At 39.8% G+C, this 13,006-nt stretch overlaps 1 protein-coding gene across 8 annotated transcripts in view; it reads right to left on the bottom strand.

The window, feature by feature from the left end:
- The window catches only part of UTRN (utrophin), a 460,160-nt gene that overhangs the window by 421,482 nt on the left and 25,672 nt on the right, over positions 1-13,006 (bottom strand). The window contains exon 1 of one of the 8 annotated variants that reach the window (XM_033093640.1): positions 3,292-3,579. The exons of the other annotated variants lie outside the window; for them this stretch is intronic. The gene's annotated coding sequence lies outside the window, so the exon portion shown is untranslated. Of the gene's footprint in view, positions 1-3,291; positions 3,580-13,006 lie in introns of those variants that run through there. 8 annotated transcript variants of the gene reach the window in all.

Raw genomic sequence — 13,006 nt, 5'->3', positions numbered from 1 at the left:
CTGGTCTGCTCTGTCTGAGCTTCTGCCAAGCCTTGCAGCCTGTCACTTTAAAATCCTGACATCCTGACGTGTGACAGCACTTATCTGCCTAGGAACATGGAGGTATGCATTTCTACAAACACTGCTCTTCACATTGCTTAGAATAATGCAGAGAAGCCAAGCTCTTCCTCACTTCAGGTTTTCCTTCCATTCGAGCCAAATGAAACTTTGGGTGAGGAAAAATGTTCAGAAATTAAACAATTTTTTTAAATGTTCCTAAGTGTCTAGCTCTCGCCAGCGAGCTTGTTCTTCTAAATTTTACAATCAATTTTTCAGCTTATATATTCCAAACGAATCTCTAAAGCTTTTAGGAAGCCATCATTAATATACTAAATAATACATGCCATCAAGCTGAAAGGTAAACTGCCTCTTCAACCTGGATTAAAAATACTACCGAGTCAACATGCAAACTGTACATCTTTCTGCCAACCTCAACACATAGCCCGCTGCTCACTGCACTCCCAATCTCTGTCCTCATTCAGCATTTCCAGAAGGCCAAGGTCTGCCCTACACGGGGCCTGCACACCGGCTCTGGCCTCAGCCAACGCCCTCCGTCCTCTTCTGATGTCCACTTCGATATGGCTTCTTTAAGGCCGCCCTCACCACTAGCTTCCCTCGCAGGCCAGGGAAAGGCCTATCGGGAGACTCTCCCAGCACTGCAGCACATTCGTCCCCTCGGCAATTAAACAACTATGTGTACGTTCTACACTTTGATGTCTGTGTTTCTGGACGTTCCAGAAGCTGGGCATCATGGCCATAGTATTCATCCATGTTATTGACGTTGCCCAGTACAGTGTCTGACTCATCAAAGAGTTATTTCCATCTCAAATTGTTGTCTCTATAAACACAGGCTTCATGGCACACGGCTGTCACTGCCAAGCGCTAAGGAAACAAATGTTCATTTCAAGCCATTAACTTCATCAGGGGTTATTAACAAGGCCAGGGGTCCATGAACCTGGACAGGAAAAAAATTAGTTTTCACTAACCGTTAACAGAAATGTGCTTCCCCTGCTATTAACAAACGCAGGTTCCAAAGCACACTATTAGTAGTCCTTTTGACTGTATCAGCAACAAAAATCACAGCCCTTTTCATATCACATTTCAGCTGAAAAAAATCACTTGGCTCATCATCATCTCAGGACAGTACAGCAGCTACCAGACCCACTGTTGGATCTTGTCACTGAACGCACTAACGAACAAACAAATATTACTGTATCACGGGCTTCATAAGTATTTTGTAACTAAATTTCTATAGAATTGGTTTTCCTTTGTAATGCTACATATTTTATTTTATGCATTTGTTTTGATTCACCAAACTGCTAAAGGGGTCCGTGGCTTTTTAAAAAGGGGGAGGACGGTGATGAGAATAAAGAATGAAAACTGTCATGAGATATAAACATTTGATGTACGAAGAAACACTTATACTCTGTTTTCAACGGATTGAACACAATTTTACTGAGAAAAAGAGTAAAAAAAAGGTTCTAAAAGAAAGATGATTCAAAACAGAATTATTAAATTGGGAAGTCATGTTTACAATAAATAAAAATCTTCATTTCATTAGTTTCAGTACAAAACAACTGTGAAAGAAGAAATTCTTGAGGGACGGTTAAATAGTTTAATAGCTGCCACATAGTTCAACTATGAAATATTCTTGACATAGTCCTGATAGTGATGAAAACTCTCCCACTTTTTCCAGAAAAAGTCTTCTTCAAGCCACTGAGCCCCTGAGGCTTGCAAACTGAGGGTACCAGGCAGGCAGGATTACAAAATATATTACACTATTTCTACCTACCAATTGGAGATGCGTCCCATCTTTTTTTTTTTTTTTTTAGTTTCAGGTGTACAAAACAATGCAATAGTTAGACATTTACACCCCTCACAAAGTGATAACCCCCTCCCCCAATCTACTACCCCTCTGACCTCGTATATAGCTGTTACAGTTCCACTGACTCTATTCCCTATGCTGTACTCCACATCCTGTGACCATATATATATATATATAATATATATATATATTATATATATATAATATATATATATATTATATATATTATATATATATAATATATATATATTATATATATATTATATATATATAATATATATATATACACACACATATATATAATATATATATTAAATTATAATTGACATTCATTATTGTTCAGCTTCAGCTTCAGGTGTACAGCACAGTGGTCAGACATCTCCACCATCTATGAAGCAGTCTCCCTCATAAGATAAGTGTGAGATGCGTCCCATCTTATTTCTGCAATAGCTCTATGAATACACACACATACCCACCAGGAGGAGTAACAGAGTAATCATTAACGCCTTCCTGTGAGTCGCTTTACTCAGCCAACCTTAACATCTACAACACTCCAATAAAAAAGGAGAGGGGAGCCAGAGAGGGGAGCGGCCAGGCCTGGAGTTAGACGGCCAATGGACAACGCAGAGAGGCCGGGTCAGCAGAAAAAACTTCAGAGACGGCATATAAATCAAATTTTGCAGAACCTCGATGGCAGTCAGCAGGCCCTACTCGCACTACTAGGATTGCTCTGGAAGACTGAACACCACAGTTTCACTCTCACACAAATGAAGACAGTTTCTGGCAAGTTCAGTTCAGCAGCTCCAGTTACATTCAGGAACATTCTCACTCTCTCCCACCAAAAGGAAAATAACAGGAAAGAAATGGTCCTTGTACCCCTGCTCTGTTCTTCCTCCTCCCATTCCCCCTCTCCCTGACCCTCTTCCTGTTTACCCTAAAACTGAAGACTCCATGCCCAAGGCTTGTCTGTTGTAATCCACAGGTATGTGTCATGTCTCTTTCAGTTTAGTAATAAAACCCCCTACACTTCACACAGTAAATGTAAAATTAAATAACTTCAAGAAATTCACATACCCCAACAGTCCCAGCAGAAAATTTCGGGAAATCTGTGCAAGTATTTCTTTTGAGACACAAATTCACCAGGCATCCATCAACAACAGAATGAGATTTGAAGGAAAGTGAGTTTTGAGACATTTCCTTGAAGTCCAAGAAGCCCAGAACCGCAGAAAGAATGCCAAGTTTGGGATTACTATTTAATCTTTGGAAAGTCCTTTCCTGCCTCTTTGACTGAGTTTCCTCAATGAGCAAAGAAAGTTGACTAGGTGGTCCCTTAAAGCATCTTCCAGCTCTAAAATTCCGTGAAGGTCCATGTTGCCACAACAGCCTTCCATGGTTTTGAGTGGGAAGGGCAGAAGGAGGCCACTTACCTCTAAAAATGATTTATAAGTCAGGCGATGCTGGAAAGCAACCTTTTCAGCTTGAAGGTCCGCTCACTCTTGGCACTCATTCGGAATTCTCAGTTCCTTAATTTGTATTTCATCACTAGTGAGCTAAAGATACCATAATGTGTGAAATGCCTAAGAGAAAACATTCTCATAACCCCTAGCAATACAGAAAGTACGTGGCTGTCATGTGAGGAGAAACTTGTCTCAAATAAATTTGGATATTTATAATTCACATGCACATTAAATGATTTCTAAAGCCAAAAAGCTTGTCAGGCCATGCAGAAGGTCTAAGAAATGTGAGGATAACCATGCCTAACAGCAGCAAGAAATAGGTGCTGAGAAAAGACAGCTACTGAGAAAATGTAGGACACCCTATCGTTCACAGAGGTTTATGTAATTGCCGAAACAGTCATATTGCAAACGTTTCCTACAGTGTCGATAAAATTTCTCAACAAAATGATTTCCAAAGTAAATCTCCCATTACACTATTTCCCAATTTTTATCAAAGTCATAAATGCACATAGTTAAAAATGCAGCAGTCCTGCCTCAGTCATGCTTTCAAGGGACTACTCATGTCTTCTGTTCTCTATTTGTTCTGACATTCATTTATGCATTTCTAAATACTTCGCTTATACCATTTCCAGATAAGTCAGACATTATTTACCGAATTTTTATTACAGTAATTAAGGATTTACCTCTCCTATATCAATCTATCCAGTCTCTATCCAGTTTTTTCTTTTCGATACCATACTGCTAATTTCCAAGATATCTTTCTTATTCTCCGAACCTGATATTTTTTTTATAGCATTCTGTTCTTGTTTCAAAGATGCAAATATTTTCCCATCTCTTTGAGGATATTTACCATATTATAAATTATTTTCCTCTATTTCACTTAAATTCTTTTTTCCTGTTGCTTGTTTGGTACAGCATCAAAGATGGAGGGTTTCCTCAAATACCTGGCTGCTGGCAGCCCCTCACATTTCAAAATGAGGTCATGAAACGCTCAACTTCTATGAGCTTGGGTGCCACCTGCCAACTGGTGGGCTCAAAATAGGTAAGCATTTCCATGGTGTAACTATACTGTACTCCCAAAAGCATCCACTGATTTGGAGCTTCAGGAATTCTGGGACAGTCCTGGAACCCCTTAATCTTCCTGATGTCAAACCAGAACCTCGCCATCCTGTCTGGACCAGGGACCCTAAGTCACAGTCTCATTTCCCTAAAGAATACATAAATCTCTGTTCTCCTGGGTGGATGGGGAAGAAGGGAATCAAAGTACGCTGTTTACAGATCTCAACCAAACTAAACTCCCAGTCTTTAACCCCAAACTTCTCCCACTTCCCACTGATACAACATCAGACAGTTACTGGTGACTCTAAGTCAGGGGGCTGGCAAATTCTGGAAGGTGCATCAGGAAGCCTCTTGCCATCACCCCCTGCTCTCGTCCCCTCAGTAGTAACCACTGCACCACCATCTTCCAACATGTGATGTCTTGCCTGTCCATAGCTACCGTGTTTCCCCGAAAATAAGACCTAGCCGGTCCATCGGCTCTAATACGTCTTTTGGAGCAAAAATTAATATAAGACCTGGTATTATTTTACTATAAGACCTGCTCTTATAATATAATATAATGTAATATAATATAATACCGGGTCTTTAATTAATTTTTGCTCCAAAAGACGTATTAGAGCTGATGGTCCGGCTAGGTCTTATTTTCGGGGAAACATGGTACGTCTCCACTTCTCTCTGGTCACATGACTTTATTCCTTTTTGTTCTTTGCCATAATTATAGAGGCATTATGGAAGCAAGCAGTGATTAGCACATATCCACTCTACCGCTTTAAACTACAAGTTTTGCTCTCTTCAGTTTATCCTTCAGGAGACTCCCAACATGGTCTCCTTCCCATGCATGAGCTGGGAAGACATACATGGTGGCAGTGTTCAGGCAAGACTTGGTCCTCACAGCCTCGAATTCCTAAAGATAACCTGGCTGAATACTTTATGGTCAAAACCAGACTTTGTACAGTAATAGTCATAAAACCAGATGTTTTGTCAGTTAATCATTCTCTCCATGATTAGGTCCAATTTGGAATTTGAATTCAAAATTTACAATATGATACAAAGTGATTTCATACGTGGCAAAATTAAACAGTTATAGCATATTACATTTCCTTGCTTTATCTTCAAATGTGAAATTTTACGTTATGTTTAGTAATTCAGTACAGCCAAATTACAACTGCGATTTGGAGAACCTCAGTTCACATTCATTTTATGAACTGAAACTACTAAACTGCATTAAAACTTTATTAAAAATTTAAATAAGTTTTACCTCTGAAAGTGTATGCTAAAATAAACACAGAAACCCAAAGTTCATCTATACTTACTAAAGCAAAAAACTATAGCTGTATCAAGTATATGACGAATGAAAAAGATACCCAATATAAATGGTCCTATAACCTGTAACTTACAGAGAGGACTGCCTGTAAGTTTTAAAAACACAAAAAGCAGTTCCCATCTTGGCTAAAAGGGAACATATATGCTTCTGATAGTAACATGCCAAAGTGCAGAAATAATTTTTCAAGACTTCCTTTTGGACCAGAAAGAACTTCTCAGCTGGTTGCCAATAATCCCCCATAAAACCCAGTGAAATTGTCTGTGGCTACCTAAGGAGGGTGGAAACTAATAAAAGTAAGGTTTTCCAACATATTCAGAAAATTGCAAACTTTAGCCCAAATGATGTGGGTTGGTAGCTCATATATAACCAGTTTGATTGAATCACTGGAAGTCATGGAAGCTCGTAAAAAGTATTTCGCCCAAGTTGTGATCCATCTTTAATATATCACAAAAAGATACTAAGCAGTAGAGTGAAAGAAAGCAAGAACTTGAGTAATATGTTCTTTCCTTTATTTTCTTTAAACCTCCCTGTTTCTGTGATAGCTGAAGTAAAAAATAAAGGTAATTACTATTAAGTTCAAACTTAAAGCAAAATAAATATTAATGGTGTGCTCCATGGATTCTGACTCAGGACACTTACGACCGCCTAACATTACCAAAATGGAGTATCTCAACAATTTATTTCCTTACTCTTTCCCATCACATCTCTAAATTGAGCAGGAGGACTGTTCCAATCTCACATGGTAATAATTTTATTAAGTATAATCAATCCGTCTTGATAAAGGAATGGAGAGGAATGACGTTAAAATATTCACAAATAACATTTATAATCCACAATTCACTCAGTGGTCGTGACAATTTAATAGCCTACCGAAGGAAGTATAATTGATCCAATTACCAACTTTAAGAATTACCAAGTTTCCCACATCTTTACAACTGTCTTTATTACTTACATGTGGGAATTGGACATTGACTTCCTAGGGCAGCCAAAAATAGTACCACCCTCTACACTTAAACAGGATTTACCTTCTAAAAAGATCAAAATCAAATACTCCCTGTACATTTTCGTGGCCTAAGCTTCAAGTATCGTTTTTGTTAACCCTTTACACATGTATCCAGCCCCTACATGTCAAGCACTGCTCAAGGCAGTAATATAAAATGGTCCACGAAATTCTTTTGCTTTTTCTCCAACACTGCCCACCAAGAGATTAGTCTCATCCAATGGGCCGCTGTGTGGAAAACATTTCTGAGTCAGTGTCTTTAATTTCCGATACCTACTAAGGAGAGACAGAAGCCCTAGGTGATGAATTACATCCCTGAGTTCAGTAGTTGAGATAAATTCCTGGCCCTCAAAGTCACCTGCAGGGCAGCTGTGCAAGACCATGCAGGCTTTTTGGGGTAAGCTGATAGAGGCTTCCAGATGCGAGATGGTACATCAAGTGGACACACTGGCTCGCTACTCACTAATACAGGACACATTGCAGGGAATCACGCAGGTCATTTGTCACACAAACATCCACACTACTAATGTCTGTATAGAACAAACAGAAATAGCCAAATCCCAAACACAGGCCCATATGTGCTAAGCAACAGAAAACACGTCCCACGTTAAAAACTACATAGTTTTCTTAGATGCTCTCGCAATAAGATAACTTTGAACTTATTTACTATAATTATTATTTGCTTGCAGTTACAGACTACACACTGCCAAGTACTACAGAGTAGTAATTAAGAGTGTGTTCCAGCTTTGGGGGTTTAGCTGTGCCATTCACTACACGTGCTATGTTGGGTAAGTTACTTAATCACGCTGTGCTTTGGCCTCTTGACTAAAAACTGGGGATGAAAATAGAAGTGCCCCTTCCAGAGGGTTGTTGTGAAAATTCAATGAATTTATATGTGTGTATGTCTATATATGTACATGCATGTGTATACAAACACATATACACATATATGGGTGGGTGTGTATAAATAAATAGTAGTAAAACTGTTCAATGGTGAAGCATGCAAAAACCATTAAGCTCCTCTTCTTGTTACTGCAATGCTTCTTATACATCAAGTTATTTCATGTGGGGTTTCAGGTTAAAGTTAAGCAAACACCAAACATTTGCAACTGTGTTTAGTATGATTAGATAGAGATGATTTAAAATTATCAGCTGATTCCAAACACCTGTGCCCATACAGCCCCTGATGCACAAGCTTATAAGCTTGTCCCTGTGCCTTCAGCCAGCACCTTCCCCATTAGCAGGAAAAGGCAGTAAGAGAAGCTGGTAAAGAACGCACAACTGGAATCTCGGTAGTTGGGAAATGACTTGGCAGATTTTAAAAAGTTGACTAGGGTGAATGTTCACAGTGTTAAATAAAGTTTATGCGAGTCCATCATCAACCTGAATGCTAACAGATTTCACACCATGACTGAATGAAAGGGTGGACAACAGAGTGGATGCCATAAATTTTTTGATTCATGTTTTTACACTAATTTGTTTTAATGTTTTTACTTCTGTAATCCCCCCATGAGAAACTGTCCCTTGCTCCAAAATGCCACTCTCACCTTAACTGATAGACTTCCTCACTCTCCTGCTCCTTCCTGTATTCCCTACCCTGTGAAATTCAACCATAATGTCAAACTGTCTATGTCTGAGTATTTGCCAGCCAATTTAGTGGCTGGAAACATGGCTCGGAGACCATTCAGCCAAACCTGGTAACTTGGGCCAAGAGACAGACCTTCTGTTTCCCTCAACAACCTGCAGAAAATCAAGAGCAAGGGATTCAAAGAGGGGAAGAGAGAGTAGGGATGAAGGCATGAAGTAACCATAACAACAACAAAAGCCAGAACTTCAGACAATATTAGCCAAACACTCTTAACTCAATTAATCTTCACAGCAACTCTGCTGATCCATTAGAACAGTTATTTTTCTTCTACTTAGTCCTCAGAATTTACATTTTGAAAAATGTACCTTAAGTAACGTGGGACCAAAAATTGAAGAGAGAAATGCACATCTCAAATCAATCTAATGGTACATAAGATTCTACAGGAAAACCGATTAGGCTCCCTTATTTACAGAAATGATGAGAAGACAGGAAGCAGAAGGATATTAGTGAACCAAGTCGCTCTTAATCTAAATCCCTAGCACCAAGTCTCATAAAACAAATAATTTAAAGCATTTTATCAACAAATCATTAAGCATCTGGGTCTCTGGCAGAAAGCACCATGCAAGTACAGAAAGGATGGTATACCCCAAAATGGCACTCCTGGGAAAATGCCAGAGCCTCTGTGTGATCGACAGACACACTGTTTTGAGCCATGACATTAAATGGGTGAAATGCATGTGGCTTAATTTAGAAAAATACACAAGAATAATGCAAAAAAAAAAAAAAAAAAGCCTAATTAAATATTACAAAAATTTACTTTAATTCAAACAATTTTTAAAGTTTGTCTTTTTTCGATTTTTTTAATAGACATTATAAAGAATAAACTAAGGATCACCTCATTTCTTACTACCTTCAAAGTAAACCTAAAGGAGTAAGAAAGGACTACACTGAAGGAAGGCTTTTGTCCTTCAAGAACTGGGAGTGACAGAGAAGTCCAGAGCACTGCAAAATTACCAGAATTATTGTGCGGCCTCATAACAGTTGCCAAGTACTTTCAGTATATGTTACAGAGTATTACAAAAAAAAAAAATCCTAAAAACAGTACCTAAGCCAAAAACGAAACTCATGAAAAGAGATAATAGGTCAAAAAATGGTAAAACATAAGGACTTGAGGTTTGTCAAAAAAATAATCCCATCTGGAAGCTATTTCCAGGAAAGACAAGAAGGAAAGAACAAACCCAGAAAGAATGCTAAGTTACGAATTACTGACTGTGAGAGCAGACATCTATACACAACCATGGAAAAAAAAGCACCACAACATGTGACCGCATATCAAAGGGTGTCTTGACAGGGATGTCTAAGGACCACTTTTTAAAATATTAATTTGTGAAAAGAAAGGTAAGGGTAGGTATTATCCTCATATTACGACAATTTGATGACATACCGAGATACCAGAATTGTTTAAATTGGTTGCTGATGTAAGGCAAATCACCACAGAACTTCCTCCGATCTGTATTTTTAAAAATGACTTTATAAATTTCTACCTGGCTAACAATAAAGGATGTCACAAGTGCGAATTCTATTATTCCAAATAACACATATAGCTGAAAAGATATCTTTCTCCATATTATTCACTGTCCCATCATAAAGTTCCAGGCAAAAGGTTTTTTGGAACCTCGGAGCTGAGTTAATGAAAGAAAACTGTGCCCTTCACATTAACAAATGTCTTTTTGAAAATTGATGGATAATGTCAACCTTAAAACTAATCACTGTCCTCTTTGCATTGCCTAATGTAACACTTTGAGGTAAATTTGCACCTAAAGTTTAACAATAGGATAAGGCACCACATATAAAATAGGCAGAATTTCTGTGTACTAACTCCCCTTGGCCTTATCTCACAAATCAACTCATTTCTTCCCCTCGCTGCATTTTTGTTGGTTTTTCTTTGTTCAAATTCTACTTCTCATGTGACTTTCTGTAGGAATCTGAAATTAGGTGGATCGTAAGTCTTTTAAATATTGCAAAAAGCTACTGTAAGACCTGATTGACAACTTAGGTGTATCCTCATCTATAAAACAGAAACAATTACATCTTCCCCCTTTAATTATTGTAGGGAGCAAATAAAATAATGTACTCCCAGCACATATGCTTAGCTCTCTGCCTCCTTCTACTCTTGTAGGAAAGACTTCCTCAAGCTCAAATTAATTTTCCTCAGGTGCTCTGGATTTAGCAAGCCATCAATTAGTTCACACATTACTAACTTTTATGGTGTAACTAACTGGTTGCAATTTTAAAATGTTAATGTATATCCAGATGCTTCCATAAAAAACACTGACTTTGGCTAAGAGTCCTGGACCCATACACTACATGAAGTAAAAGTTTAACAAATTATGTTTAATTTTAAATGAGGGTCACATAAATGAAGATGCTGCTAACAAAGGGATTAGTATACTAATAACAAGGGTGCCAAAAAAAGGTGCACAAATGGACTTTGGTCAACGTCGCCCAAGCAGTAGTTCGCCATAATCAGAAGGGTTTGGATGCTGATGGTAACCACTTTGAGCACCTCTTGTAATGGCAGAAGTCAAACGTGACTTGTATCCATCTTCTATTATCAGTATAAATTGAGTATTACAATTTTAATTATTTTTTCCTTTTCCTAAAATGTGTATACATTGTTTTGGCACCCTCTGTGTATTTACCCAGACCTTCTCATTTCTGATGTTTTCTTTTACCATAACTGCATTTCCCAATTCAGATGGCATCCCAATGAGCCCACTGTCATACAAGCCACATGAATGACAGCCCTGGGGTCCGTAAGAGCCACCAATTGTCACTTAGGTCCAAACAGGAATCATTGTCCGTCTGTACGTTTCTTAATATAAAAATGAAAGAAGAGAAGTAGTGAAAGATGAAACACTTGGGGAAAATAGATCCTGAAACCTCTCAGCTGTCGCTTTCATTTCGGAGACAGGAAACAGACCAGGAGAGCAAGGGACCCGTGACCACTCAGAGCTGCTAACTCTTGAGAGGAGCTCAAGCAGCTCGCGGGGCCACCGCATTCCCATCTGTCAAATGGTGTCACAGCCCCTCCACGGGCTGATCAGAAACCGAGTCCAAGGATTCTCACATGGATAGAGCGCTTTCCAGGCAGACCCTTGCTAATAATATCACACTGCCACGTTCAAGTATGAAGTCTGCCGACTGCTGAAGGCACCAGGCCAGGGAGGCCCCGGGGCTGAAACCCAGCCAGCACAGTAACTCGGAGGGAAAAGAACACCTTTTTCTTTGCACAAAGTCACAACCCACTAAGTAAGTGTGTCCATCGGACCATCTCTCTCCAGAGAGGCCACCTTCGTCCAACTGTCCACCCAGAGGGGCTGCTCTGACCCAATATTCATAAAGGCAAAAACATGGCCAAGCCTAAGTCCTGACTAATATACAACGATCTCTCCTTTTTCTGGAGCACCCATGGCGACCGCTACGAAAACAGGAACGAGAGCCTGGAACTGGGCCCTGCCCAACTAATGTCAGAATCTCAGCCAATTCCTGACCTCTTCTTCCTGTGCCCTCCATCTCACCCACGTCCTGCCCACACTCCTGTCGGCCCTGGACCAGTGCCCTGAGCGACGGCCCTGCCCGGCCTGGAGTAGGAACCACAAAGCTGCAGACCAGGGCCGGTCCCTGCCTTTGCTTCCTGTGCCTGCTGAGAGACTGTGAGAGGCATTTTCTCAAGAAACAAGGTTAGAGAGGATGATCACCTCCAAAGGCACTTTTAGTGCTGTATTGGCTTTCAGCTGCCATTAAACGTGAAATGGGATTCCACAAGCCAAGTTATATTCCAAAGTTTCAAACAAGCAAATGAGAAATGGGAGGGAGGATAAAAGATCTTCCTCCTCAGTCTGTTATGAGAACTACAAAACACAGTTCGTGAAAGTGTCTGGCACAGAGCAAACCCGGAGGAAAAAGTCACCATTAAACAAGGTGCATAATCCCATATCCACGCTGCCAGCATCCGGAAAGTCCTGAAAACCAAAAGTTTATTTTATAACCCATTTGGCAGCAAAACATGACCTGAATTGACCTCAGACTACTTATAACCTTACTTATGTTCCACTTAGTGTGAATATTCATACATTTTATTACAGAAATATTAAAATATTTACTTACAGGTGCTGCCCCAAACTGCCCCAGAGACATTTCATAATATATGGGATATGGACGCAAGCTCTCTGAAACCAAAAATTATTCACTCTGAAACATAGCTGGTTCCAAGGGTTTTGCCTAAGGGGTTGAGAGTGTATCATAACCCATTCCTAAATTGAAGGAGGCGGTGGTTTGCTGAATCAACCCAAAAACAGTCTTATATGTTCGATTTCAACTACATTTCCCAGGAGGTCTGAGCGCAGCAGTGGCTCAGCCCTGGGACAGGTCAGAATCAGTGTCCTGGGGCCCAGCGGGATGAGCACAGGGGGTGGGGAAGGAGGAGCTGAGAGGCTGAGCAGAAGAGAATGTGGAGGCAGGGCTCAGGGCCGTGGGCTCCCAGAGAACCCACGCCGTCAGGCACATTCTTATAGCTGTTCAGTCACTTTTTTTCTCGATTTTCAAAGTGAGTCTAATTTTCAGTCCCAACACTGGCTCCCTCGAGTCTGGGCAAACTGCCACTGAATCACAAGGGCTACTCAAAGCCTTTTTTTTTTCTTTCAGGCTGTTG

The sequence above is a fragment of the Rhinolophus ferrumequinum genome, chromosome 3, assembly GCF_004115265.2.
Source record: "Rhinolophus ferrumequinum isolate MPI-CBG mRhiFer1 chromosome 3, mRhiFer1_v1.p, whole genome shotgun sequence".
NCBI lineage: Eukaryota > Metazoa > Chordata > Mammalia > Chiroptera > Rhinolophidae > Rhinolophus > Rhinolophus ferrumequinum.
This window is presented reverse-complemented; position numbering and strand designations above follow the sequence as displayed.